Genomic DNA, 27,485 nt, shown 5'->3' with positions numbered 1-27,485 from the left:
CCTTTACCTTTAATTATTCTGCTGTCATCTTCTTGGTTATTTCGGGAAAGTCACGTAGAATGGAAATAATAAAATAATAAAAATAAAACATAATAAAATAATTCTCACGACGTTTCGGCCACAACGCAAGCAGCCGTCTATTTCTATTCTACGTGACTTTACCGAAAGAATCAAGAAGATGAATCCCTGCAGTCACGAAAGCTTTAAATCGAAATTTATTCTGCTGTCTTCAACAATGATTCTCGAATGTCATCGGAGAGAGAACAAACCTACGATGTGGATGTAACATAGATATGTACATGCTACTTTCTCCCCAGGTCGGAGCAATGGCAGTGGTTAACGCACTGTGCAGTGAATCCATAAACCTGAGTTTGATTCCCGACCAAGGCTGAAATCAGTGGTAAGTGGCATTTGAGCTGGTTCTGGGTCCACCCACACGTCATCGATTCACACTGACCAGCATGGTGAAGTATGGTTAAGCATTCCCCATCACTGACAAGGTGTGCGGAGGATTTCACCCAGAAATTGATTGATGCAGGGCTGAAGATTATTAATTGTAATTATATATTTCTCACAGAAATGGGCAGATCACATTTTAGCATTCATAAATTGGGTGGTAATTAAATACTGAAAATATGAATTATACAAATTATTTTTCTTTTTTTACAGAATCTTCTGTGCAGTTAGTGTTAAGATAGTGGAAATACCTAAGCCTGCATCCCACTTACATTAGATTTATATAAATATATTGAGAGGACCATGCAATGCATCCTGATAAAGAGGACAAATACATTTATTCTGATTACCTTAACATTTTATTTCCAACTTTGCCCTCTCCAATACAAAAAAAAACCGTATAAAATTGCAAAATTCGAATCAAATAGCTTTAAGGGAACCTTTCCATTGATCATCTTTGCGATCCACATCAGTGCTTTCTGCTTCATATGTCCATTGATTGAGGATCTTGCTATCCAGACACAATAGTATTTTTGCTCATCATACAAGAAATTGGGTTCCCAGAAGCGCTCCATCCTGATTTTGTTTACCTTTATTTCATCAGTGCTGTCATAATCCATCTGGAGCAGTCGTCCAAAATGTACATACATCACGGTAGGTTTATTGAAGAAGAAGGCGGTGTTGTAAATAGTATACCCTTACATGTTTAGCTATGTGTTGTACATGTGTACTCAGTTGTATTTGGTAAGTATGAATTGAGGGAAGTAGTGAAGCAATGGCCTCATCACCCTGAACATAAAAGTTCAATTCCAGGCCATGGGCATGCTTGGCAATTGGAATTTGAACCTTGTCTTTCACCAATGTATCTTCATGCTTGTATTCCTCAACCCAATTTATGGAAAATATATTTGAAGTTTTCGTGACTGCAGGGATCCATACTCTTTGGTTCTTTCAGTAAAGTGTTGTTGCAGCAGCCCTTTTGCCCACTTCAGCAATCGTTTCTTGCTGTGGTTGTCCCACCTGATGACGGACGCTTGTGTTGCGTGCCCGAAACGTCGTGGTTTAATTTATTTTATTTTATACCTACGTGACTTTATCGAAAGAACCAAAGAGTATGGAAAATACCTTAAAATGTCATCGTGACTCACCTTCAGGACCCTTTGCCTGACTCCTCTTCTGACTTTTAATTGCTCTTCCATCTATACAACTGTTTTGAGTATGCCACGCATATTTGTTGTTCGGACATTATTTTGTGGCTGGTATACTGGTTGCAGTTACCCAACCACAGGACCCACCCGAACAAATCGCATTAATGTCAGACACTGTTTGCCAAGGAGCAATATCCCAGTGGATAATCCACTGCACGATGGGCCTTGTGACCTGAGTTCGATTCCTAGGAATGGATACCATCAGTGAGAACTGACCCTTGAACCAGACCTGGGTGAACAACTTCACCAATTCACAAATGCCAGCGTGGTGAATTATAGTCTATTCAACCACCATGACCAACACAGCCTAAATCCAGCAATATATATATACACAAGGCTACAAGTATTAAAATATATTATTAATAAAGGTTGTTTGAATAAACCTTTATTGTTGTACAACTGGAAGTAAAATATGTCAACGGCCATGTCATATCATCTGTGCACACGAGACGGTTTTAAATCCGTTTCAATTGCTGGATTATTTCATCATAACTCTATGTTTGAATTGGCCATTGGCATAGTATCAGATGAATATGCATGCAAATACATTTTTAATTACTATCCATTGCCAGCAGCTGTCAGAAATCAATTTACATAGTAATATCAGGGCACGTCCCATTAACTGTGGTAACGCATGCTGTGTTTATGCAGAAAATGCATGGAATGGCTCGCAGTATGGTACGTGGCTTGTTGTGAAAATGACTCAATTAGTGCAGTTTCCAATGTGCATTCAGTATGCATGATAGGGTTGTAGCCACAGATGTGTTCTACACCTTTCAATAAGTCGCATTCGTTCATTAAGATTTAATCATACAAATGAAGGGCCCTGTGAGAAAATTAAAATGTTAAAATAACACACCCGAACGAATCTGGTCAGGTTTGTGTGGCACAATGGTTAGTGCACTGCGCATGAACCCTGCGACCTGAGTTAGATACCCAGTCGGGGCGTTCAATCAGTGGGGTGATGTCTTAACTAGTCCTGAGCACCCCCCACTTCACCTTCGTCAATACCCACAGTGACCAGCATGGTGAAGTATGGTCAAACAACCCCCATGGCTAACCTAGGAGGCCTTCATCCAGGAGTGAATTGAAAACAGGTTGTAAATGATTGATATATGATGTAAAATATGCTTACATATAGGTGTGTGAAGGGTAGCTTTGGTATATCATGGCAGGGATAGGGTGAACAGAAGTTTAAAATAGAATGTAGCTGGGAAAGTGTCGAACATGTAATCATTAGAAGTAGGATGGGATACGGTAGAGGGTGGAGGAGAGCAGTAGGCTCAAAAGAAAGCCGTCCCTTGGTGTGGACCAATCAGCTTCAAGGACAATGCATATATTATCATAGTGTGTTTTTTGTTAGCATTTTGACTGCAGGTATTGTGGTTAATGCAGACATGAATCCTTGTAAAAAGGTTTCAGTTTTGTTGCCAGAAAAAAGGGGAAAAACCCTATTTTTATATTTTGGTACTGGCAAAGGAGGTCTAATGATGAGGTTTTAAGTCGTCAGTTAGAGATCATTCATCAAGGAAAAACAACAATTATTTCTTCACCAGGTAAAACACACTGAATTATACAGCTTTTTTTGAAAAGCGACCAGGCCACAAATGATAGCTCAACGAAGTGGCTTATCATGTGGAAATTTAAACCAGCCAAATAATCTAAACACATGTTGATTCTGCATGTGGAGAGAAAACCGGAGGACTCGGATAAAAATCCACGTGACCACGGGGAGAACACGCAAAACTCCAAATATGCAGGCATCAGTTTCGAGATCGAACCCACGACCTCCTGCATACCAGGCCAGGAAGCTATCGTCACACAACCGTGGCTCCGCTGGAGCCAGCTTGCAAGATACAATAACCATAGACCTTGGAGATTGGTTGTCGGCGAGAAAATAGCTGTGGAATCTATCATCGGGATGTGAAACGATGTGAAGGTACGAGAGTAACAATTGCGATTGGCCACTTTCATCTCTTTGCCCAGAGGTAATTTCAGACAGTGGGACCGCAATGATTCCCTCCTGCGCCAAGCAGAATTAGTACACAGAACATAGGAAGAACAGTGTGTGTGGTTATATGTTGTCGTGGTGTCACGGTTAGCGCGCTGAAGTTGCAATCCAGAAGTCGCTGCTTCGATCTCCTCGTGTGGCAGTTGACACCATGGGTGAGTTACTTTCTCCCCCTGCCGCTATCCACCCGGCATTATCAATGAGTACGCAGAAGTGAGTGGATCGGCAGTTCGCGTGCAGTGTGGTAAAGTCAGTTTAACACGTAGCAGGCTTTCGCGACCAATATCATCCACAATAGAGGTGTTTGGGTTAGATCGCGTGAATATCTAGATGTGTCGTTAAAACCCGCCACCACCCGACACGGCCAACTAGTAAGGGTTGTCACGTAAACAGAACCTGGCCAATTCGTCACCAATACAGCACACCGGTGTGTTGGAGAGCCAAGCCACAACATTACTCAGTTTGTAAATGTTACTCAGTTTGTAAATGTTGTGGCTTGGCTCTCCAACACACCGGTGTGCTGTGCTAGTGACGAATTGGCACGTTCTGTTGACGTGGCAACCCTTACTAGTTGGCTGTGTCGGGTGGTGGCGGGTTTTAACGACACATTTATATATTTACGCGATCTAACCCAAACACCTCTATTATGAGTGTGGTAAAGTGTTGCTACTCCCACTTCTTAAAAAAAAAAAGTCTGGCCAGTCTAGAATAATAGGCAAAAAATACCCTCTCGAGAAATCGTTGTCACAGAGGCCCTTCTGGTAGCAGTCGTGCGAGCAAGAGGTTTCAGGGCAGCACCTTTACCTTTTGTACAATACATCAGGCACTGCAGTTTCATGCCCATTCTGCGGCGCAATCTAAATACAATTGATTTAAAGCGTTGGCCGCCTGCCCTAACACGTGCCATTAGCAGAATAAATGGCAAACGAACCTGTTCAGAAGGCAATTGGGGGCCAGTTTAACGGTGAAAAGCTATTTGTTGCATGGCTGTGAAGCTTGAACATTTGCCAAAGTCCTTCTAGCGTCCAGTTTACTGTGCAGTGTGCCTCGCATTCTAAGCGTTGACGCTTCAAGGCATGGATTTCTCATGAGCAGTATTTTTCTTCGCGCCAATTACCTATTAGAAGCTTTAAACAACTGCATTTTCATCTCCGCATAACAAGCGTGGGTTTTCTGTGAAGAAAAATAAGCCTTTTAGAGTGAATTTTACATTTTGCTCAAAACTAATATTCAGTTGTGAGATTAGCGTATCAGAACCTATCATAAAAATGTTTGAACACAGTCGCATTGTTCAGCCCGAGAGGTAGCCACTGGAACAACGGTGTACGCGTCTGTCTGCAGGCTTGGCGCGGTGGGGTAAATGGTGGGTACTTCCACTACTTCCAATGTGTCTGGTCAGCACGGCAGAGGGGGCGATTTGCCCTCTAGAGTAGATCTCTCAAAGCTTCCTCTCGTTGAGGCCCTTCCGCAAGTAGTGGCATGAGCACGTTTTTTTTTTAGTTTTGCCAGGTAAGGCCCACTGAGCTCTATTGCTATTTTTACAGAAGCGACCTGGCCAATCACAAATGATATAGCCAGGTGGCATGTGGAAATGTATAGCAGCCAAATAGTCGAAATGCATGTTGATTATAAATGTGGAGGGAAAAACTGGAGGACCCAGATACAAAAAAAATCCACACGACCAATGTGTGAGAGAGAGCATGTAAACTCCAAATATACAGACGTCAGGGTCGGGGATCGAATACATGGCCTCCTGTATATCAGGCGAGGTAGTTCACATCTCGCTACTGTGACACCCCAATTGCAGTTCTGTGCTACACATTTCTACGAGACAACCCACGGAAAGCCATCGCCACTGTCGATGCCGATGACATCAGCAGGCTTTGCCCATCACCTCCCGTCAAGCAGCACATCTGGCAGTTTAGGTACGAATTTATTTTACAATTGTTTTTACGTTATTCAATTACTCAATTAATCGACTCCTATGATTGGTAAAACAATGTATTACTCAAACAATCAGTTCGGGCAACTCTAGTTTGCTACGTATGTGCCACCACACATTCTGAACTGTTGCAAATTAGATATTGCCATAGTAGAGTAGATATTGCCATCTCAAAGGGTTTTCCAAATAATATTTTTTAAGTACCTACTATAATCACCCAGAAATGTCTGTCCGTCCCGCACGTGACGTCACTCTACATGAGGCCCACCCCCCCCGCGTGACGTCACTCCACATGAGGCCCACCCCCTCATTAATATTCATGAGTGGGGGGGATTTTTACACGAACGCAGAGGAAAGTCGAGCTGAATTTAATAATTTATTACGCAAAGTCGCTTCAAATGTGACGTTTCTTTACAGAAAGTGACGGTAAAAAAATAAATCTGAGCAGCACAGCGCTACATCCGTGTGTGACGTCACTTCAAGAGCCCCCCCCCCCCCTTCATTAATATTCATGCCCGCGTGTAAATTTACACAAACGCACAAGAAGGTCACGCACTCCACATGCCGCACCCCTCCCCTCATTAATAATCATGAGCGGGTGACGTCACACCACATGCCGCACCCCTCCACAATAACCATGAGGGGGTGACGTCACTTCGCATACCGCACCCCTCCCCAATAACTATTAGCGGGTGACGTCACTCCACATGGGGCAACCCCATTAATAATCATGAGCTGAACATTTTTTTCTATTTAATATTTCAGATTTACTGCAATATACACACGTCCTTGGACGGGCAAAAACGCTCGTACAACATAAGAATCCTTTCATTTGATACATTTTCAGTTCCACCATCACTTAATTAAATTATCTTTCAATGTAGGTGTTTCAACTTAAATGCGTTATACATTTTTACATTATTAACTTTACAAAGCATTGCTTTAACAGATTTCACTGAAGGGAAAAAGGTCCAACGTTTTGCCTCATTAGCTATGCTACCGACAAAAATAAGTGAAACATTTGTAGTGTTTAACCTCGGGTTTTCTGTATTCCTGAATACTTTATAATGTAATAATAGCATTCTGAGATCCGCATTTATATTTAAAATAATTGAGCACGGTACGATAATCGTTTTTGACAAAAAAGAAACGCAGTTATTTCTCTTGTGAGACAATTATCATCGCACACCACTCTCAGTGGCATTTTTTAAAATTTCAGTTTCCAATTATAATTTGCAGTATCGGAATCAGACACTTAACAAGTAACCCTTAAATCAGAAAGGAAAAAAAATCCATTTTCACATATGCCGCCTCAATTTTCGGTTTGCGTCATTTACGGCAAAGAAACGCATTGACACTTCACCGACGTATAACACATTATTTATAGCTGCAGGTTAATTAGACATCGTTGCTTCTCACAGCCAGCTTCCAGGTAGAAATGTGTTGGTTTCATTTAAATACTTACATAGCCATCCCTGGCACAGCCGAAAAATGAATCTACAATTGTGATGTATTCGACGTGGCCAAGTGCTAATGCCATGGCGAATGGCCGTGTCAAAACACAGAGCCAATGGCATTGAGATCCTGGGTTCAAATCCAGGCAGCCACATGATACAATTTGCTTTCAGTTGTTATAAGTACTGGTAGGAACCTCCTGGTTACACCAGCCCACAGGGGATTATTGTGTCCGTCCGTCCGTCGTGCAGGGAGCGGCTGGGTGGGGAGGGAGGGGCGGGTGGGGAGGGGCTGGGTGGGGAGGGTGGGGCTAGGTGGGGAGGGTGGGAGGGGAGGGGCTGGGTGGGGAGGGTGGGGCTAGGTGGGGAGGGGCGGGTGGGGAGGGGCTGGGTGGGGAGGGTGGGGCTGGGTGGGGGGTGGGAGGGGAGGGGCTGGGTGGGGAGGGGCTGGTCACCCCGTGGTGCCCTTATAAAACTCAACGTTTAACCTACTCACGCCGGCAGCTGCCCGCCCTCACATTCGGGCATATTTGCGGAATACACCACGCCGCCATTGACCCTGGCCATTGACCGAGCAACTCAACGTTCCTACCAGCTCCCTTCGCAGGAATGTTATATGTTGTAAGCCTGGTTATGAGTAACATGTATAGATATACAGCACTTTCGTTCTTGTTCTGTTTATTACATTGGGGAGGTGATATGGCTTGATCACTGTTGCAGCTTGTTGCAGATAAACTAAGCTATTTTTTTTTCATTTTACGAGGTAAGGCCCACTGAGCAAAATAGCTATTTTTCAGAAGTGACCTGGCCACAGATGATAGCTCAACGAAGTGGCTCATCACGTGGAAATGTATATCAGCCAAATACTCTAAACGCACGTTACTAAATATGGAGAGAGAAAAGAGATGGAGGACCCGGAGAAAAATCCACACGGCCACGCATAGAACCAACATGCAAACTCCAAATATACAAGTGTCAGGATCGCGATCGAACCCACGATCTCACCTGTACTAGGCGAAGTAGTTGACATCTCGCCAGATGTTTTGTGGTGTAACCCCAGGTGTATTTACCACAAATCGCCGCTGTTTGCTTCACAGGGCACTGTAAAGATGTCGTGACGTGATTCGAAAAAAAGAGAGTCGGCCATGTGTGCCGGGGTCACGATCCAAAATTTGCCAATTTGAAAGATTATTCTCACATGGATCAATTGGGTTAATACTGCAGGTGCATTTGCCACAAATAGACGCGGCGTGCTTCATCGTGAACTCTAAAGATGTCGTGACGCTATTCGAAAGAGAGAGTTGGCCAATATGTGCCTCGGTCACCATACAAAATTTGCCAATTTGAAAGATGACTCTCACATTGATCAACTGGGAAACAAGGCAACGAGGTCCCTTTGGAACGTAGCTCATTTGCGGTAGCCTCGCGCTAAAACAATGACGCATATACACCAACTGTACTCATCACTGTTTTTGATTTTAAAAAAGCTCTTTGTTTCACGGCTTTGTAATGAACGCTCTTTTTGCGGAATATAAAAAAAGGTGTTGCGCCAAGTTTGGGTAGAAGGCCTATTGAAAAATCTTCTGATGAAGTAATTTCACATCATCTTTCAGCCCCGCTCTCCGGCTGGAGGTGATACACTGCTCACTATGACAGCTCTGTTTTGGGGGGAAAAAAACGACCTTTTAGAAATTTAAGAGTAAATGTATCATCTTCTTGGTTCTTTCGGTAAAGTCACGTAGAAGGGAAGTAATCAAATAATACTTCCCTTCTACGTGACTTGAAAATAATACTTCCCTTCTACGTGACTTTACCGAAAGAACCAAGAAGATGAATCCCTGCAGTCACGAAAGCTTTAAATCGAAATTTAAATGTATCATGTATTTGTATAAATGTTTTATCCATTACTCGAACAATTGTGACAGTCGCTCATAACCAAGTAGTTTGCAAGGATGAAAACCCTTTCTCGTGTGCTCGCGCCCGTGGGCAAATTGCCAGGCTATTCTGGTCTCTGCTTTCTTCAGCCATGAGGAAGACTGGCTAACAATGCTTGTCACAAACGAAAGCGAGAGGAGGCTTTTGCCACATCGCAGCAGAGTTCACTCAAGGGGAATTCAAGCGGAGCTCTCGAACATAGTGGTGGGTGCAGCATCCCACGGAAGGAGATGGATGGTTTAAATGCTATTGCGTTGAGTAGCGAGCGGTGACATTCCATCAGCGGCCACTTGAGTTCCCGACCGTGGATTAATTATTGGAGCGGTCAAACGCTGAGATTTTCTCAACACCGAGAATCACCATGGTCATCATTGGCTTTGTCGTCTCTGTGTGTGTTTACAGCAACCACGTCACTCTGTCAATGCATGTAATGACCATGTAGTTTTTATTTTCATATATATTCTAAGAAATAATTTTCTTTAAATGATGATGGATGTGAGGCTGATTGAAATGAGTTATTTTCCCTCTCTGTTTTCATTACGGATTCTACTTATTCTTCTCGGTGGCAGCAGCACCAGCGTTGTCATTGTATCCTGTGCTGGAAAAGTAGCGGCTGCTCTGCCCATACATCACAGTGTACCGCACGAGCGCTGTCTGGGTTTCACAAAAAGAAAGGCGGCTAATATCAATAAATGTGATGCAGTGTTCGCCCAAAGTAAAACGCACAGGATGGTATTGTAGCCAATGTGAAAGGATCCATTTCTCCCTGATGCAAGGAACAATGCTGCTGCATTGTCTAATGTATTCGTCCTTTGCCTGCGTTCATTGTGATGAAGGCATTCTTCAGGAGGCTGCTTTGCTAGGTGTCTCACAAGGCGGTGTCATAACTTAGAGTACTGTCTTACAAAGTAATGAGATATCGATTCCTGACACTGGCACACGTCCTTTAAAATCTACATTGATTAGTGAGTCTTTATTAATGCTCAGATCGCAGCCTTCATGTCTTTGTAATTATCTCAAACCTTGTGAACACTCTCCTGATTGCAAGCAAGACGAATTGTATTTCTCCGCATGTCATACGACCGGCGGGATGCACACAGAGATTGCTACATGTGCAGGGAGTAAACGAGATTAAAAAAAAAAATTTCGTTTCTCTTTGTTGGGTGTGAATGGGTGCCATCAATTTTCGGTTGCAAAATCAGCAACGCCAGCTAAAGGGGAAGTCATGGTCCTCTGGAAACCTTCACGAGGCCATTGTGGTCATTGCACTACACGCCACATAGTTGGCTTGGGTCGTTTCGAGATGTCCCTTGCGATCTCCGGAGTGCCGACGGTTGCCCAGTTAAATTTCCTCTCCAGCCATGAGATGACACCTGTCTTCAAACGCCTTGAGCATGCAATGGCCATATTCCTGCGTCGCAGGGCTTGGTGATGAAAGCTGCACATTCATTCAGACACCTCCACTGAACAACCACTGCGAATGATAATGAAAAAAGGAAAAGGTGCAGATCCTGCAATTGCTTGCTCGAATCACTGCTGGCAGAAGGGCCTTCGCTTGAGGGAGCTCCAGAGGGCCCATCTAGAGGTTATTTTGCCTACTCTTCCACGCTGGTCAAATGTATTGGAATATATGAGAGAACACGCGCTTTACCCCACCACAGGTAACCTCCTGACTAATTGCGTTTTATTCCGATTTAAAGCTTTCGTGACTGCAGTGATTCATCTTCTTGGTTCTTTCGGTAAAGTCACGTAGAAGGAAAATAATAAAAAAATTAACATAATAAACATCATAAAATAATTCTCACAGTGAGAATTATTTTCTTACGTTTTATTTTTATTATTTTCCTTCTACGTGACTTTACCCAAAGAACCAAGAAGATGCGTTTTATTCGTTTATACTGGTGGGTGGACAGATTTCAAACATCGCAAGCGCAGTGGGACTCACTCTTAAACCATGGCAGCGTCTCCAATTAGCACGGTCGGCTACGTAGGGTGCAAAATAAGTTCAACATGCATGCATACAAATAAATAGTCATCACACAATGATCTCCTGTTGTCCAGGAAGACCTGATCGAGTCTCGGCACTCTTTTTCTGTATCAGAAGAGAGAGAGCTGAATTGACCTCTAACCAGGTAGCATGCCACGTAACCATCCAGCGGTGTTATTTGTAATTAGATAACCTTTATAAATACAGGTTGAGTTAATGCATTCAATGCACAAGCTAAGTGAATGAGTATTTGTCGTCTGAATGGCTCTCATTTGTGAAGTTACAACAATCTGCAGTGACCTTTAGCTTTCTCAGACAGAATTTGAAAATATGCTAACGTGCTATTATTGAATGCAGACAAATGCTTTTTTTTAACACCATTGTACGGTCACAATATTATCCCATATGTGATAGAAACGCATATAAATGTCTGATCGAGAATGAATGAGATGAGCAGATGGAATATGTGCTTATCCAGTGCAGCGCAAAGAGAGAACGCATACAATAAGATAAGATTGAACCAGACCAGTTGACGCAGTTAATATTGCGAATGTAGAGAAGCCACAGCAGTGATACAATCGCGAGGAAGCCCATCAATATTGCCAGTGTAAACAAGACCACACATTAACCAACCCCTTGCAATACTTTGCAGCATAGTTAAATACTGAATGTTAAGCTATGGGATACATCGATACACAGTGGACTGTAGATCATTTACCAGCCGTAAATGAATGGAACTCGAGTGAAGAACGATTGCTGTGCACTGCACTGTAAGCAAATAGGCAAAGGGAATTGTGAATTATGTGGGATTATTGTTGTGTACACGAGGCACAATGTGGCGCACAAAGGCAGCTAGGCGAGCACCTGTCGGGCGGTTTTGGTGGTCCCCTAAATTACATTTTCCTTTTCGATTTAAAGCTTTCGTGACTGCAGGGATTCATCTTCATGGTTCTTTCGGTAAAGTCACGTAGAAGGGAAGTAATAAAAATAATACAAATAAAACATAATAAAATAATTCTCACGACGTTTCGGCCACAACGCAAGCAGCCGTCTCTTCAGACCTGTTCTCCACCTGAAGACGGCTGCTTGCGTTGTGGCCGAAACGTCGTGAGAATTATTTCATTATGTTTTATTTTTATTATTTCTATTACTTTCCTTCTACGTGACTTTACCGAAAGAACCAAGAAGATTACATTTTCCTCTTACAGCACTTCATCAGTGGAAAATCACTTCGGAGCACAATGTAATATTCACTTTAATGTTCACCTCAGATTTGTATGCATCCCGAATGCAAGTATGTTTCCTTTTGACTCGTTTTTAAATTGTTTACCTCCGCTTGACAATGCAAAAGCGTCTCGGGAAAAAAAACATATTACTAGTGAAATTCCGACCGAGATGACCCATTGAGGTCTCGTGGTGTTCATTCGCGATGCATGTTCACAAAGTTTCGTCCTCGAAACCTTGCGCGTGACGCTGCACCGGTGCAGATGCCGACCTCGTTGCTGGAGACTTTGACCAGGGAGGTGAAAATTACGGGCACCTGCCGATGCGACAAATTTGATTATCATTTTACTCTCCCGAAAGCGACGTCCGCTAATTGAACGCAATGATTGATGACTTGACAATCTGACTTTCATTGGGTGACTGGTGGCATTGCTTTTATTGCCATGAAGGGTAGAGCCGAGTTTTTCTACTTTGATACTGGCAAGAAAGCTCCCATGTTGTAGCCGCTCACCACGGGATATGAAGACCCTCTTTGTGCCGTTCACCTTTTGGCGTTCTCTGGTCAAAGGCTGGTTGAGACTAGGCCCTAAAGAAGGCTGTCTCTGGTGTAGACCGATCCGTTTTCAAAGACAACGCATATGTTATCAGAGGATGTTTTTGTTTGCATGTTCACCACGGGAATGTGTGCTTTATGCAGACGTGATTCATTGCAAAAGCTTTCTGTTTGGTGTTTGAACATCTTAACACATGTTTAATTGGCAAAAAGGGTACAACCTATTCTTATACCGGTAACATTGCCGTTGCACACTGGAGGTGGTTTTTTTTCGTGTTGTTTTTAGCACAATCCCCACCGATCTGCGTAGGTGTCGTCTGGTTCTGCTTTTCTTTTCGTTCCATTAATTCTGTAGGTGAAAGAACAAAAAACGTGAGATTACCACCGAGACACAAGTGCCTCATTATCAAGATGGTCCCACTGCGGATGCAGCTGAGCACTAAGCAAACGTGAACGCAGATGCGTCGTTGTGATCCTCATTTGTACAGTAGTGCACAAAGACAAATATCCCCCGTATAGCCTTCGCAGACAATTGGGACAAGTGCTGCAAGCGAGCACATATGAAGGCCGGCACGCCACATTGGTGCTTGGGTGGAAAAACAAGATGGCCGCCCGTCTTTGTCTCCCGAATGATGATGTTAACACATTACACCAGGTGGTCATTTGAGGTTTAGTTGACCTAGGGGAGGTCCAGGACCAGTGCAAATATTTATTACTGAATTGGTCGTGAGCGGATTTGGAGCACGGTGCACTAGCTCTTGCACTACAGCTGCCCACAACAGCAGTGTACACCATACCTCACACGTGCTAAATATGTGAGCCAATACACTTGCAACAAATTGCGAAAATTAATGGGCTGTCACCCGGTTCAATGAGCAGCAATGATTTCATACAATTCATTAAATGTGGACAGAAATATCTCTCAGGTTATATTATTCCCAACAATTCTGATGTCGAGTGGCAAATCGTACTCATCATTCCAGGATTTTAAAAAATGCCACCATTCTCAAATTGGGCATTGAACGGTGCCTACTTTTATTGGTGTTTCAAAGTCATTACTGGACAATCCACATACCGACAGTGGAGATCAGTCTACCCATAGAATAAGCGTTGTTGTTCAGCCTATTCAAAGATCTAAAGAGAAATACATTTCTTACCCAGGTTAATTGAGGCTCTTTTTCACAAGCGCCCTGCCCTGGGATATTTTGCCTCTTCTTCTATTAATGCGTGTTTTGTGTGCAGGAGAAACTCGGAGTACCTTGGGAACACCGATGCATATGAGGTGTAAAAACACTGGCATTTTCTGGCCGCTTCTGAGCCCCATGGCTACAGCACTTGGCATGCCCCGACAGTCATCCCTGCAAGTACGAATATCCCATGAACCAAAGGGATTGGGTGGTATTACCTAGGGTAACAAATGCTGCTAGCGTCCAACCATGGACAGTGTCCATTATGGGTAGAAAGCTTTTTATATATATACACACACCATCTGTTTTCTAGCCATACTTCCTATTAATTTGTATAATTCGTATCACGTATTTTTTTCCCCACAACGATCATCCCATCAAACGTAGTATTGTATCCTACTGTTAAAAGAATATCTATCTCATAAAAAAAGCAACCAGTTATGATCTTGGCAATCATATATGATATACGATCTATTGAATTAACTACTTCAGGAACACAATTTTTAATTTTATTAATTTTTATTTCATTTTTTACCTACGTGACTTTACCGAAAGAACTAAGAGTATGAATCCTTGCAGTCACGAAAGCTTCAAATTTAGAAACAATTGTGAGCATTTGCCACCCTGGGTGGTACCGATAATCCACGTTTAGCCCAATGGTTTCAGTGCCATATCCAGAGATTACACTAAGTCATGGTGAGTTGGTCATTTATAGCTGTCAATGTTATGACTCACTGTAAAACCTTAAAATATTTCACTCAGTAATATAGAATACATATCAATGTCGGATCTTATGTTACTCTCAAGGAAATAAATAATTCGCCTGATTTGTGTGTAATTGTAATAAGTTTACAATTTGATGTATATTCTTGATATGAACTAAACTTAATAAAAGCCAAGAATATTAATATGCGTCGGTCAAATGTAAATTACAACTTGGTAAGGAAGCTTTTACTGTTATCTTAAACCCTCAATCATATTCTCCCCCATAATATTGTTTTGAAATTGTGCTGTCAAATCACGCACATCACAATGTTTTTTTATTATGATAAATTCCAGGCTGTTCATCAAAATGTTGAATTTAAGCTATTTAAGAATTCGAGGAATATGTGCAATACGTTAGCGTGTGTCACAGGACAGTGCACGCCTCTTGAAATATATCTTTTTTTGTGTTTGGCTATTTTCATTTCATTTCGTAATTGACAGTTGATGCTGAAAGATAAATGCACACGTGCAGGAATTTCAGCCATAATTCATATTAATATGCTGTCAGCATCACTTTGGGAAATGAATAGCCCATTCATTAATTAATTGATGCCAAATGGATCACATTTTTCATTCGGCCTGTATTTAGTGTTAAACACACAATGCCTTGAATGTTGCGTGTGCAGCTCCGTGTGTCATTTCATATGTATAGGCATGCGTCATATACGTACAGCGCACATTTATGTATGAGGCCTGACCACCACAGGGGGGCCTGTTCATAGCAGGAGAGCATTGTGAGAATGTGAAAGACTCATTATCCATCCTTTCCTGTAGCATAAGACAGCCCAGATGCATTCACGTCGCACCCTGCTGATGAAACTCATAAAGTCAAAGCTGATCCGTATTTCAACAGCTCAAAGAGATGTTGATGAAGAGCACTGACATTGCATTGGTACACATTGCATACGCAACTGTAGAGAGACACGAGTAAATACGAGCCCACAACCTGATAGGCGTTTCAGTGATGAAGCGGGTGGCTCGTCATCGGAAAGGCTGTAATCGGAAAGGCTGTGAGTTCAAACCATGGTTGAACTTAAGCCATCATCCCTCCAGGAATAAATAAAATTAGTACCACTATGTGGGGAAATCAACAGTGGTTTTATCGTATGGGTAGGCTCACCCCCCCCCCCCTCGACACAGAAGTGTGGAATTTCCGCCACTGGTTCAGGGATGTAATCAGAAGATGAGCACTGCTGCCTCGATGCACATTTTACCAAGAAATCACTTTGGCTTGACATATTGGCTACATATGAGATGTGTTTGACATATTTTCGCGCACAACACACTGTTGGATTGAACATTGCATCCGATTCGCGAAATAGGTGTGCATTATACATTGCGCTCATTTTTATTTATTAATATTATTATTATTCGACAGTTGATTTATTCAGGATGTCAAGGCAGATGTTAGTATGGCATGACAATGGGCTCACACTCGGGAAGCCTTGAGTTAATTTCCCAGTCAGCATTTGACTAAACCCATCATCACTTTGTGGGAAACAAACAGGGGTTGTCTTAGAATACACTTGTTGATTATTTTGTTTGTTGTCCTTCCCCGCACCTTTCATTAGCACGTTAATCTACGTATGGTGCAAAATACGTTCAACAAACACACGTGCGGAGACGCCCCCAGCCATGGCAATGTGCAATGTTCACTCACCTATTGTCACAACCATGACCTTTGTATTGAGCTTTTGCAAAGAGAGGTAACAGTGGAGCTATTCTCACCAAACCGCACGTCCAATTAGCACAGTTGGCTACGTACGGTGTGAACGAAGTCCAACACACATACATACCACTTGGTTTATTTACAATTACGTTTTGCGTTCATCATATCCAAGCAAAAGTGTATCCCTGCTCAAATGAGCAATGGCAGTGGTTATCTCCATTGGTGCCCCGAAGTCAATGGTGGAAATTCCACATTCACATGGCAGGTTTCCGTCTATGTTTAACAGATTTTCAGCTTTAGCCTCACACTCCACATGAGACGATTTACCTGGTTCACTGCTGATGAGGATTGTATATGATTGAGAGTGTGTCATGAGACTTGTGGCAAGTTAGAACTTAAAGCCTTTTCCTGCCCTGTGAGTGAAAACACATTCCTGCGGAGGGAGCTGGTAGGAACGTTGGGCTGCTCGGTCAATGGCCAGGGTCAACGGCGGCGTGGTGTATTCTGCAAATATGCCCGACTGTGAGGCCGGGCACAAGCCGGCGTGAGTAGGTTAAACGTTGAGTTTAATAAGGGCACCACGGGGTGACCAGCCCCTCCCCACCCAGCCCCACCCCCCACCCAGCCCCACCCCCCACCCAGCCCCACCCAGCCCCACCCAGCCCCACCCCCCACCCACCCCCACCCTCCCTACCCAGCCGCCCCCCACCCTCCCCACTCAGCCCCTCCCCACCCTCCCCTCCCCTCCCCACCCAGCCCCTCCCCACCCAGCCCCTCCCTGCACGACGGACGGACGGACACAATAATCCCCTGTGGGCTGGTGTAACCAGGAGGTTCCTACCAGTAATAATTATCAACCTCTGGGTAGAAATATTGTGCATCGATTGTGTTTGTTGTTTCTGGTTATACGCATAGCTGTGATTATATTTGTGCCGTTTTTTTGCGTTATAGACTCCCTCGAGCATAATTATAATGTTCGACACTTGTGATCATCTCTGTTTATATGTCTTAGATTTGTTTTCTTGCATATTTTATGAGAGCGTGTATACTGTGAAGGTATACATTAAATTTGGCACGCAAACTCAATTTGGCCATGCGACTAGATCACTTCTCAATTTGCTTGACTTGCAGAGACATTTCCTATTAACGTAGAGAGGCATTTTATCGCCGAGCCTGCTTTATAAACGTGGCCTAGTCTTCCAGATTAATACGAGTGTACGCACACGCGCAAAAAAAAATCCTTAACCGGATTGGTCTCGTGGAATCTAAATGTGAGCAATTACCTTGACTTGTCACGAATGCGAACTGGCGTGACATCACTTCAACTCAGGCGTGAATGACAGTTCACTGTTGTTTCTTACATCTTGGATTCCTTAAGTCGCCTTCCCCCCCCCACCTTCATATTACATTGCCATGGTCTAAAGCAATGGTTCTCAACATTGTTGTCAGGGACCACCGGTCTCACGTGCCCGAGGTTACACAGGCCACAATCGACACAGAGATCACATGCCCACGCCTGTAGCGGACACGGTGCTAGTGAGCCATTTTTGTCGCACGCTGTGTCTTCGTGTGTTTTGTGTCAGTAAGGAATTTGTCACACGCTGTGTGTTAGTACGGTATTTATTTAATGTTGTTTACCAGTGTGGCTTTCCAGAGGTTGAGAACCGCAGATCTAAAACCCCAATCCCCCCCCCCCTTTAAATAATCAACAATAATTCACAAGGGTCAATGTTATCACCACACACTCTGATCATAGTATTAATGATGGTGCAGTGTGAAAGATTTTCTCAAGCATTGCATGATTCACACACATACTCTCTTCCATCAGCTTGCCTCAAAATAAAAAGAGCCTGGCTTAGTGCCTATGGTTCATTGCGTATGCCCTTGCGAGAATTCTCTATGTCACAACAATGTATGAGTAAATATATTGTGCAGCAAATATTGCGCTGATATAAACTGAGAACGCTGCTTTCTCAAAATAGGATGGCCCCAATTCTCACTTCACATCGCGAGCTTAGCACTGACCACTGCACGGACATATATAACACTGGTCAACACACTTTTTCTGGCATAAGGTATTCCAACTGCATTAAGGTAATTTTGAAGTGCTGATTCCAAATCTGGCATCAGTTTTTGTTTATCACATCAGGTTTTTGAGATATAAAATATTGCATTTTCAATAAAAATATTAAATAAATGTGGATATCTACATAAAATTATATTATAAAAACACTATCCTAAACATACAGCACCATATTTTAACACTAAAGCAGTCACTGACTCGCAACAACTTGCAATCATAAGTAACAGAGTTAATTTCGGGTAAAATCAATGAAAATGGGGTATGCCGATAGCATAAAAATGATGTGATAGAGAAAACCTGAGACTAAAAAGCATTTTACGCGGAGATACATAATAATGGTTGATTTATGCATTCATTTATTTCACTACCTGACACGTTTCACAAAAGCACATGGCGATAAAAAAATAGCAATCATCTCCATGCTCAAGCCTGCCAAGGTCACGTGTTTAATTGGTGTAAATTTCACATTCCTACGGCGGATGCCAGTGTGCGAGTTTGTCCGTCCATTCATCTGCAAGTGCACAATGCGATAGAGCGCCGCTTGTGCTGCAATGTCTTGTACCCGTGCAGTAGTGAGGTTTCATGGCTTTCCGTTTGGTCAGGGGCAGCACTTAAGCTGTAATATAAACGGAGGTCATCAATTTTTGCAGCAATGATTGACAGGCTTTTTTTTTTAGGAATTCTAATTAGTCTTCACGACTTACCCATATTGCATGCCAATGTTGAGTTTGTTGTCCTTCCCCGGCACCTCCGATTAGCGCGGATGCCTACGCACGGTGCGAAATCGAGGAAGGTGGAGGCTCTGGGCCTGTCTGAGAATGATCTCGGATTTGAAAGTTTCCAATTTGGAAGACGTATTCTGCAACGTGCCCGTTTCTCGAGCAGCGTACAATAACATGGCACAGTTATTCGGAATGGTTCAATGGTGCAATGGTTAGCACCGCACAACAAACATCCAGAGGACACAGTGCTATGTCCCGACAGTAAAAATTAGTATAGCACAGTCGATCGGTAGGTCCAGTGTGGTGGAGTAACGTGTGGGTATACCCACTTCTTCAAAGATGCTTAGCCAGTGTTGTAGAGTAGGCCAAAATACCCGTGAGAGGGACTCTCTCGAGCTCCCGCTATTGGAGAGCCTTCCGCCAGCATTGGCCTGAGCAAGAAATTGCAGGGTTGCACCTTAGCCTTATTGTGCAACAAAATGACTGACATTAATCCACATGTATATGTAACAAACAAAAAAATGAAGGAGAGCAAACGGCTTGTGAGATAAACGTGGTTAACTTGTGTTTTCTTTTGCCAATACCCTTGTTTCATGGTTTATCTAAAAGGAAGCCCCTTATCACATTCCAGTTGTTGGTTTCAAAAACATACATTTTTGGGGGATTTATCAGAAAGGAAACAGGGGAAAAGTCAATAAAGATGCCCGTATAATGAGACACATGCATGTTTAAGTAAGGTAATAATAATACAGTAATCGTAAAATAATCTCTTACAAATAAACTGAAAGTGTGCTTGTTGATAACGGTTATTGTTTTAGAGTTAGGGCTCAGTGATAAAAGACTGCTCTGTCAGGTTATTTTCCTAAGGCCCCAATGTCTAGAGTAACACATTGAATCAACAGAAAACCTCGATCTTAGCTTCATTAAAATCGCCTACAGCTAAGTCTGTGTTCTGTGTTGTGAATCAACTTTAATGAAGAATGCTCAATTGTCCTTCAGTGAGGCTGGACACAAAGTGACACAAGTACTGAAGTCTGTTATACAAATTAAATTGTACACGTTAAAGACGCCAAAATGTGTTACCATCACTGAAGCCAATACAGCCAATATGATCCATTATTGGCCATGGTCTATCCACTGCTGGATGAAGTTCTCATACAAGCCGATGTCAACGCCCGCAATCCTGTGATGCAATAATTATATTCTTAGGTTTTTTCGGTAGAGTCACGTAGGTAAAAAATTATAATTAATAAAAGTAAAATGTAACAAAAATTGTGATTTATTTATTTATTTTTATTTTACTTTTATTAATTTTATTTTTTTACCTACGTGACTTTACCGAAAAAAACCTAAGAATATGAATCCTTGCAGTCACGAAAGCTTCAAATCTAGCAATAATTATAATTCAACAAACACCTGCACTGAAATTGATTACGTCGCTCCATCTCATCGTTAGACGCACCTCTAAGATGCTTTCCATAAAAATGTTCTAGAGATTATTTTATGTTATTAAGCTGTATTTGATTACGTTTTATAAGCTGCAGCAGACCCAACACAGGGCTTCAGAGCACCCTACAGAAGAAAATTAACAATACTAGTTTATCTAACATGTCATAAGAGACAAAATGTGTTTTTAGTTTCCTTCTAAATGGGAGAATCTCAGCGGTCAGGCGTAATTCTTGAGGCAGTGCGTTCCGAATCTGAGGACCAATGACTGAAAAAGGCCGCGTTCCAAAACTGTTTTTTTTCTTTCTGAAAGCGTGGCATTGTCGATCTGACATGTATTTTTTTAAATCAAATTAAATGAATGCACACTCTATCTCTCTTTGTATGTGAATGTGGTCATTCAATAGTTACACGAGTTTAACGCAAGTGCTTGCACCTTCCCTGGGTGAACGATGCCATATTTAGAACATTTGAAAGGTTGCAAGTTAAAATCCGAGTTCGGGGTTTTGTTCTGCACACCTTTCTCTTCTGGCATTAATAATACCACTTTGCCACTTTATTGTAAGTCAGCGGTTGTTAGTGTCTACGGAGAGACCAGGGCCCTATTGTAGGAAATTTGAAACCCCAGCCACCGGTTGAGGGCTGCGAATGGAGATGAGTGTTAACTCATTGTGCATTTGGGCAAGGAAACTATTGTTCTGTTAGTCATGGTCTGGCATATAAACAAAGAAAATACCCTCCGAATAACAGACTGTTGGGGCAAGTGCTGTTAGCGAGCACCGATGCAAGCTGGTACGGCACACGAGGGGGTGGGTGGCCAACACCAAGCCCGGCCGCCTTTGCCTTTCTAGTGGTGATGTTTTACACACCGCACCAGGTACTCATTTAAGGCCAAGTCGACCTAGGGGAGGCCCAGGACCGATTTAGACAATCGTCACTGGTGTTGGCCGTGAGCGGTTATCAAACTCTGGACGCCGGGTTCGTAGCACAAAGTGCTAACCACTACACTACCGCTCCCAGACGCACACATCATGGCACAGTCAAGATTGACATGGATTTCAATCTTATCTTCCATATATCTGAATACATTGTGCATAAAAATACGCAGTATAAAACATGCATACACACGTATATAGTTTAAGAATAAAAGGGGTTTGCTGATTTGTCAACATTTATATAAACAACCAGCCTATATAGCAATTTCAGATTTATACATTTCAGTAAATCCAGCGGTCAGCAACCGACGGGTCCGTAGCCGCATGCGGCTATTTGACTGCTTCGTGACGTCATTTATTAATGGCCACCATATTGTTTTCACCACGTGCATTGCGGCTCTTGAAATATTGAGTTGTTGTTTTTTGTTAGCGAATAAACAAACAAAGGTCTGTTAAGCAGGAATCTTTATTTCCAAGGCAACTCACACGGTACTTCCACTCATCATCGAAAATCAACCTCGAACCCTCCAAATCCTCTCCCTTATATAGCCAGTCTCCCCCCCCACCAACACTTTTATAACACACATTCTCTTCTCGGGTTTCTAACCCTCCCAAGGTTTTCTCTCCTTTGCCAATACTTCTCGGGTTTTTCCCACTGCTAATCCTCCTGGGGCCAATCGGATCAGAGTGTTTTCCACTCAATAATCGAATTGCGTGTCATACACGGTAGTGCTCCCCTGACCCTTAACCCGTGGTTCTGTGGTGTTTGTGTGTGAAGATGTCCCGAACATCCTCTACACTTTGTTTTACCGACCCCTGGTCTCACCGATGTTACCTTGGTCTTGTTTCTTCTTCCTTGAGTGTCATCATCAGGATGCACTCACTCTTCAACCAACGCCACGTGGCTGTCCCAACGTTAACGGCACGAGCTGTTCGTGTACAACAATTCATTGCAAATGCTCTGCAGCACACAATTAATGCTGACGCTACGGGAGTTGGCTATGCGTTGATGAAATGTGTGTACAGCTACAACTGTCCATTACAAAATGCGCTGCACTGCTGCATATTCGGGTATTAATAAAGCCATAAATAAAATACAGGTTTTTTCTCTCATGCATAAATCTATGAATTCTTTATCGGCAGTGGGTACCCACAAATGCTGCACAGGTGATAAGTCACGGGGTGAAGCCGTACACGTGAAATTGTCACCGTGGTTCAATCCATCCAGTGATGCAACACAATCTCCCGAATGGTCAATTTATTTTGCACTGGCATATACCCTTAATAACGCACACCATTAAAACTAAACACATACGTTCCCCGCGACATTTGCATACTTTGCATATCGGACCATCACATATCCACCCTGACCCATTAACCGCCCCGACAACCACCGAGTGCAGCATTGAGCACAGGGTGTAACTCTCATTATTTCTAATTACCTGTTCACATATCCCTGAATCGAACTCGGGTCGCCGAGTTCATAGAGCAGTGTGCGAACTGCTGCGCCACCATTCCTCACAAAGACATCCTTTTGAATGCATTCACGTGAGGTAGTTTTTTTTTTAAGTAATTACCCAGTACCTGACGAGCCCACAGAACTAAGAGCGTGTTAACATTTGCAACATCTGTCCTTGCCTCTAAAACTCGTGCGCTTTCTGTAATTGTCTTATGACGTTAGTAAGAAGGAATGCTTCGGTATAGCTTTCTTTTTATCCAGGAGGCTCGGGTTCCTCATACATATTTTTACATTATCCACAGAGATCGCAGCCCAGATTCCACAAAACGCAAGAAAAGCATCATTAATTGTGCGTGTCCTCAAAAGCAGAGTGCCGTGCATGCGTGACGCTAAGCGTGTTTGACATCCGGCTCCTGGTTGCACACCGCCCAAGACGGACAGAGACACGCTTATCCCCATGTGTGCTCCGATATTGCTCATCCATGAATTGTTTGGAAACAAGTTTTCCGCCCTGTGCTCGCGTGACCTCGTGGCACCTTTTTTTTTTACAAGCAGAAAGAAAGCAAAGGTCACCGTGACGATGCGCGAAAATGCCACGGATTAAATTGAACGAACTTGCTTCGTTAGCACCAGCACGACGGTGGTAAAGAAAGTGTCATCAACGGTAAGTGTGTACGTATGTATGTTGAACTTATTTCACACTGTATGTAGGCAACCGATCTAATCGGAGGTACAGGTGCAGCCCTGCAATTTCTTGCTAATTACACTGCTGGTGTAATAGCCTCCACTAGGCAGCTATAGAGGGGGCCTCTAGAGTGTAGTTTGGCCTATTTTTAAATCCTTTATATTAAGTTCACTTGCTTGCTTGCTTGCGCGCTTACGACCGTGCAAATCTTTCTGTCGTTTTTTAACCCACTTCCCGTGATCCAATCGAGCTGACATTTTGCACACAGACTCGTTGTGCGTGACAATTTATTTTCGTGAAAAAAAAAATCCAAAATTTTACACTTTTTAGGAAAAAATAAATTATATTTAATTACCAATTGCTTAATGGTGGCAGGCAATCATCTGACCCATAGGTGGCAGCCATCTCAAGCCAGAGGACGAGAGGACTCTAGCCGCCACGCATATAAAGGATTTATAGTGAAAAACGTTGTTTTTACGGGTTCATTTTTTCAACATAGTTCAAAAGTCTTGGAAGATGTGGTGGTACTCACGCGGCCTGAGGATCAACTGTGGTGCACCCATTTTATATTTCTGGGTGGAAAGAAGCGGTCAAAATATTGCCCATTTGTTTCAACACCATCGCCAAAAGATAAGTAATCTAACCTGTGACGTCGGGATTGCAAGCCCTGTGTGCTGAACCACATTACACCACTGTGGCGGCATCCCGAGTGAAAGAGGATCAAACTTAAATGTGAAAAGATAATTAAATTTGTCTCACAAAATACAACATGAAAGCATCAAATACAACACTCGGAAACGTGCATTTAAGCCGATACAAAATGCACGCGCTGCATGAATTGGTTCCATTTTAACACTGCAGGAAAACTCCTTTGATGAGTGCGACGGCTGTGACACAGACTGCAGCCATGCATTGTTTAACAAGCGGCGGTAGAATATTCCTGTCTCCACCAATTAGCGGAGTCCTTATGTCTGTTCATGACAAGCCACGTGACACCACGCACGTTATCATTTATTCAACATGTTGTAGGAAGATTTTGACATAAAACTATTTCACCTCCTGTGAAACATCCCTTTGTAATTTCAGCACACTAAATATTCATAAGCCTTGGGAATTTCGCTTGCCAAACAAAAGCCTATGAATTGCAACTTTCTTTTTTTCCCCCCACGAAACAGCAGGGAGGTTCCACAGCGAGTGCACTATGAACCCGGCCACACGAATTGGATTCCCAATCACGGCTTACATCGGCAGCCAGTCATATCCGAACTGATCCTAGACCTTCCGCTTCACCAACCCACCTTCACCAGCGCAGTGAAGTATGGTAGAATAACGCCCAATGACTCACACGGCATGGACAGGCTTTCATCTAGCCGTAGCGAGACCACGTGTCCACGTCTCAGTGTGTCCACATTGATATTGGACACATGGGAGAAAATGTCAGCCAACCATAATCAGTGGAGAAGTGCTGTAGCAGACTCAGTCAAAAGGGTTGAAGAGAAAAGTGAAGAAGAAAAAAAAAACTATCAGCATCAACACCAGCAGCGGTGTGACACAAATCCCATCCAGCAGACGAGCATCAACTCTTGCCCACAGTGCGGTCGATGGTTTCACTCAGGGGCTGGCCTCTCATCCCACCAGCAGCACCGAGGAGAATGCTACTTACTCGTTGTTCTCTACAGGCATCATCGTTCGCGATGGACAGCCGAAGGAAGAAGAACACAAGTTAGACACATGACTGATAATTGTTATATTTTTGTATTCAATCTATGTTTAAATTAACGTAAAGCGTAACACCAACGTTTCCACTGATACATCCGAGAGCTGGGGCAGCATGGGGCCTTCGCCGTACAGGTAATTTCCCACATGCTATTGAACATGCCTGGCCGCAGCAATATATCATGATACGCTGGCTTCATGCATCTGAATATGTCTCAGCATTAAAGGCATCAACCGTATATTCATCGACTGTTAAGCCTGAGTAAACTTAAGGAAGGCACAGCCCAGCGACCTATGCCAAGCAATGCTGGTGACATGCATGCCCGGTATTCTAATTGCAGTCATCAGGATTGGAATATGTGCAGACGCAAGCTTTTTCATTTTCCTAAAGAGAGCAAAAACTACATCGCCTCACTACCCATTACATCGAGCTCTGATGCCAGTGTTCATTATAACCATTTGTTTTCCCAATTTTCATTATGTTGCTCAGAAGTAAAAGTTAAATGTACACAGAGGTCAACATTAATTGTGAAATTCACAATCCTCAAGGCGCCTAGAATTTCCACAGGCTTTGAAATCATGCGAATTTATTGCCAAAAAAGTGGCTCGTTTGTGTTTTGAAAGTTCCCAATTGGGGAGAAACCAGCTCCCGTGTCCGGCCAGGTGGCTCCTCATGTGAGTGAGTCACCCGCAATTGAAAGTTCAAAGCTTGTTTGGGGGTTTATTCAGCCGGTCACCCCCCAGGGGCCGATAAAATAGCTACCACATTGTGTGGAAGTCAACAGTGGTGGTCCTGTCCAAATACTTGCCTACCCCCCGAACCATAGGAATGTAGTATTTCCCCAAGCAGTACCACAATGCTCATTTTAGCAGGAAGTCACGTGGCTTCTCATTTGAGTATTCTACTCACAGAAGAGATGTGGAGAATCAAAGATAATTTGGCATTTCTCTGAGAGTCAACGGACATTCGATTCAGTAAATGTTTTTTGGTTTCTTCATTTTAACATCATCTTTAAAAGGGGGGCAACCCAGGTCGATTTTGGAACACCATTTGCAATGCCCCCTCCCTAGCCCCATCCCAGATACCTCCTTCTCCTCTCACGTGACCATCAGTGGAATCCTCTTCAGTCTTTCCTTTGATTTCCAATTGGTGCCATTTGGTGCTGCTGCTGCTGCTGCTTCTGCTGATGCTTCTTCCACGTGCAACAGGTCAATTATTAAGTAAATCAATGGTGCCTGATTAGCACACGTAATCAAAACTGGTAAATAAATAAGGCGGAGGAATTAGTGCCGGTGCAACTTCTGTGCCGCATCGCCCGGCGTCCATTTGTTTGTTAAATTTTAAACTTTAATTAGAACTTCTTCAGTCAAGAAATTGCCTTTAGGCATCGTTGCAACTAATTGCGTCCTAATCTTTGCGCCCATTCCTTTAAAGTCGCATTAATTAGCGGAGGATTTGCCAGAATGATGTAAGAGCTTCCCCTTTACCGATTACAAACGACATCTCACACTGCATCATAATCGTTATCAACCAGGATCCATCCACTTCTGCATGAAGGTATTCATAAGCAATCACCGTCTCTCATGATCTGGTAATGGAACAATCTCTCTTGCGCACAACCTGATTTCATTGTTCCGTCTTCATGGTGTTACTTGATGCAATCTCATTGTTACGGTTCTAAATTTGTAAATTATTTTCGTTTGTTCGAAATAACATTTTCATGAAGACACACCTCGTTTTGAGAGTCAAATGTATTCCACAATCTACAAGGGCTCGGCAACTTATTTATGTAATATTAATTTAGGTTGTTTTTCTCTCTCTCTCCGGAACCAGAACCTGATTGATAGTGTGTATGTTGTCAATGCTAGAGACACCTTTCATAAATTCTGCTCACTCGTATGGTTGGCTGGCGTCTGATTGTTTTTGTTACTCCATTCCCAATGATCCTTGCGAACAATTTTAGTGCTGATAATAGATTTGCCATTCTACAAAGTCATCTTAATCACGATTTTTTTAATACAATTATTGAGTAATCTTCCGTGATTGT

This window comes from Lampetra fluviatilis, chromosome 36, assembly GCF_964198595.1.
Source record: "Lampetra fluviatilis chromosome 36, kcLamFluv1.1, whole genome shotgun sequence".
NCBI lineage: Eukaryota > Metazoa > Chordata > Hyperoartia > Petromyzontiformes > Petromyzontidae > Lampetra > Lampetra fluviatilis.
The sequence above is the reverse complement of the archived record's forward strand: the minus strand, read 5'-3'. Positions refer to the sequence as shown.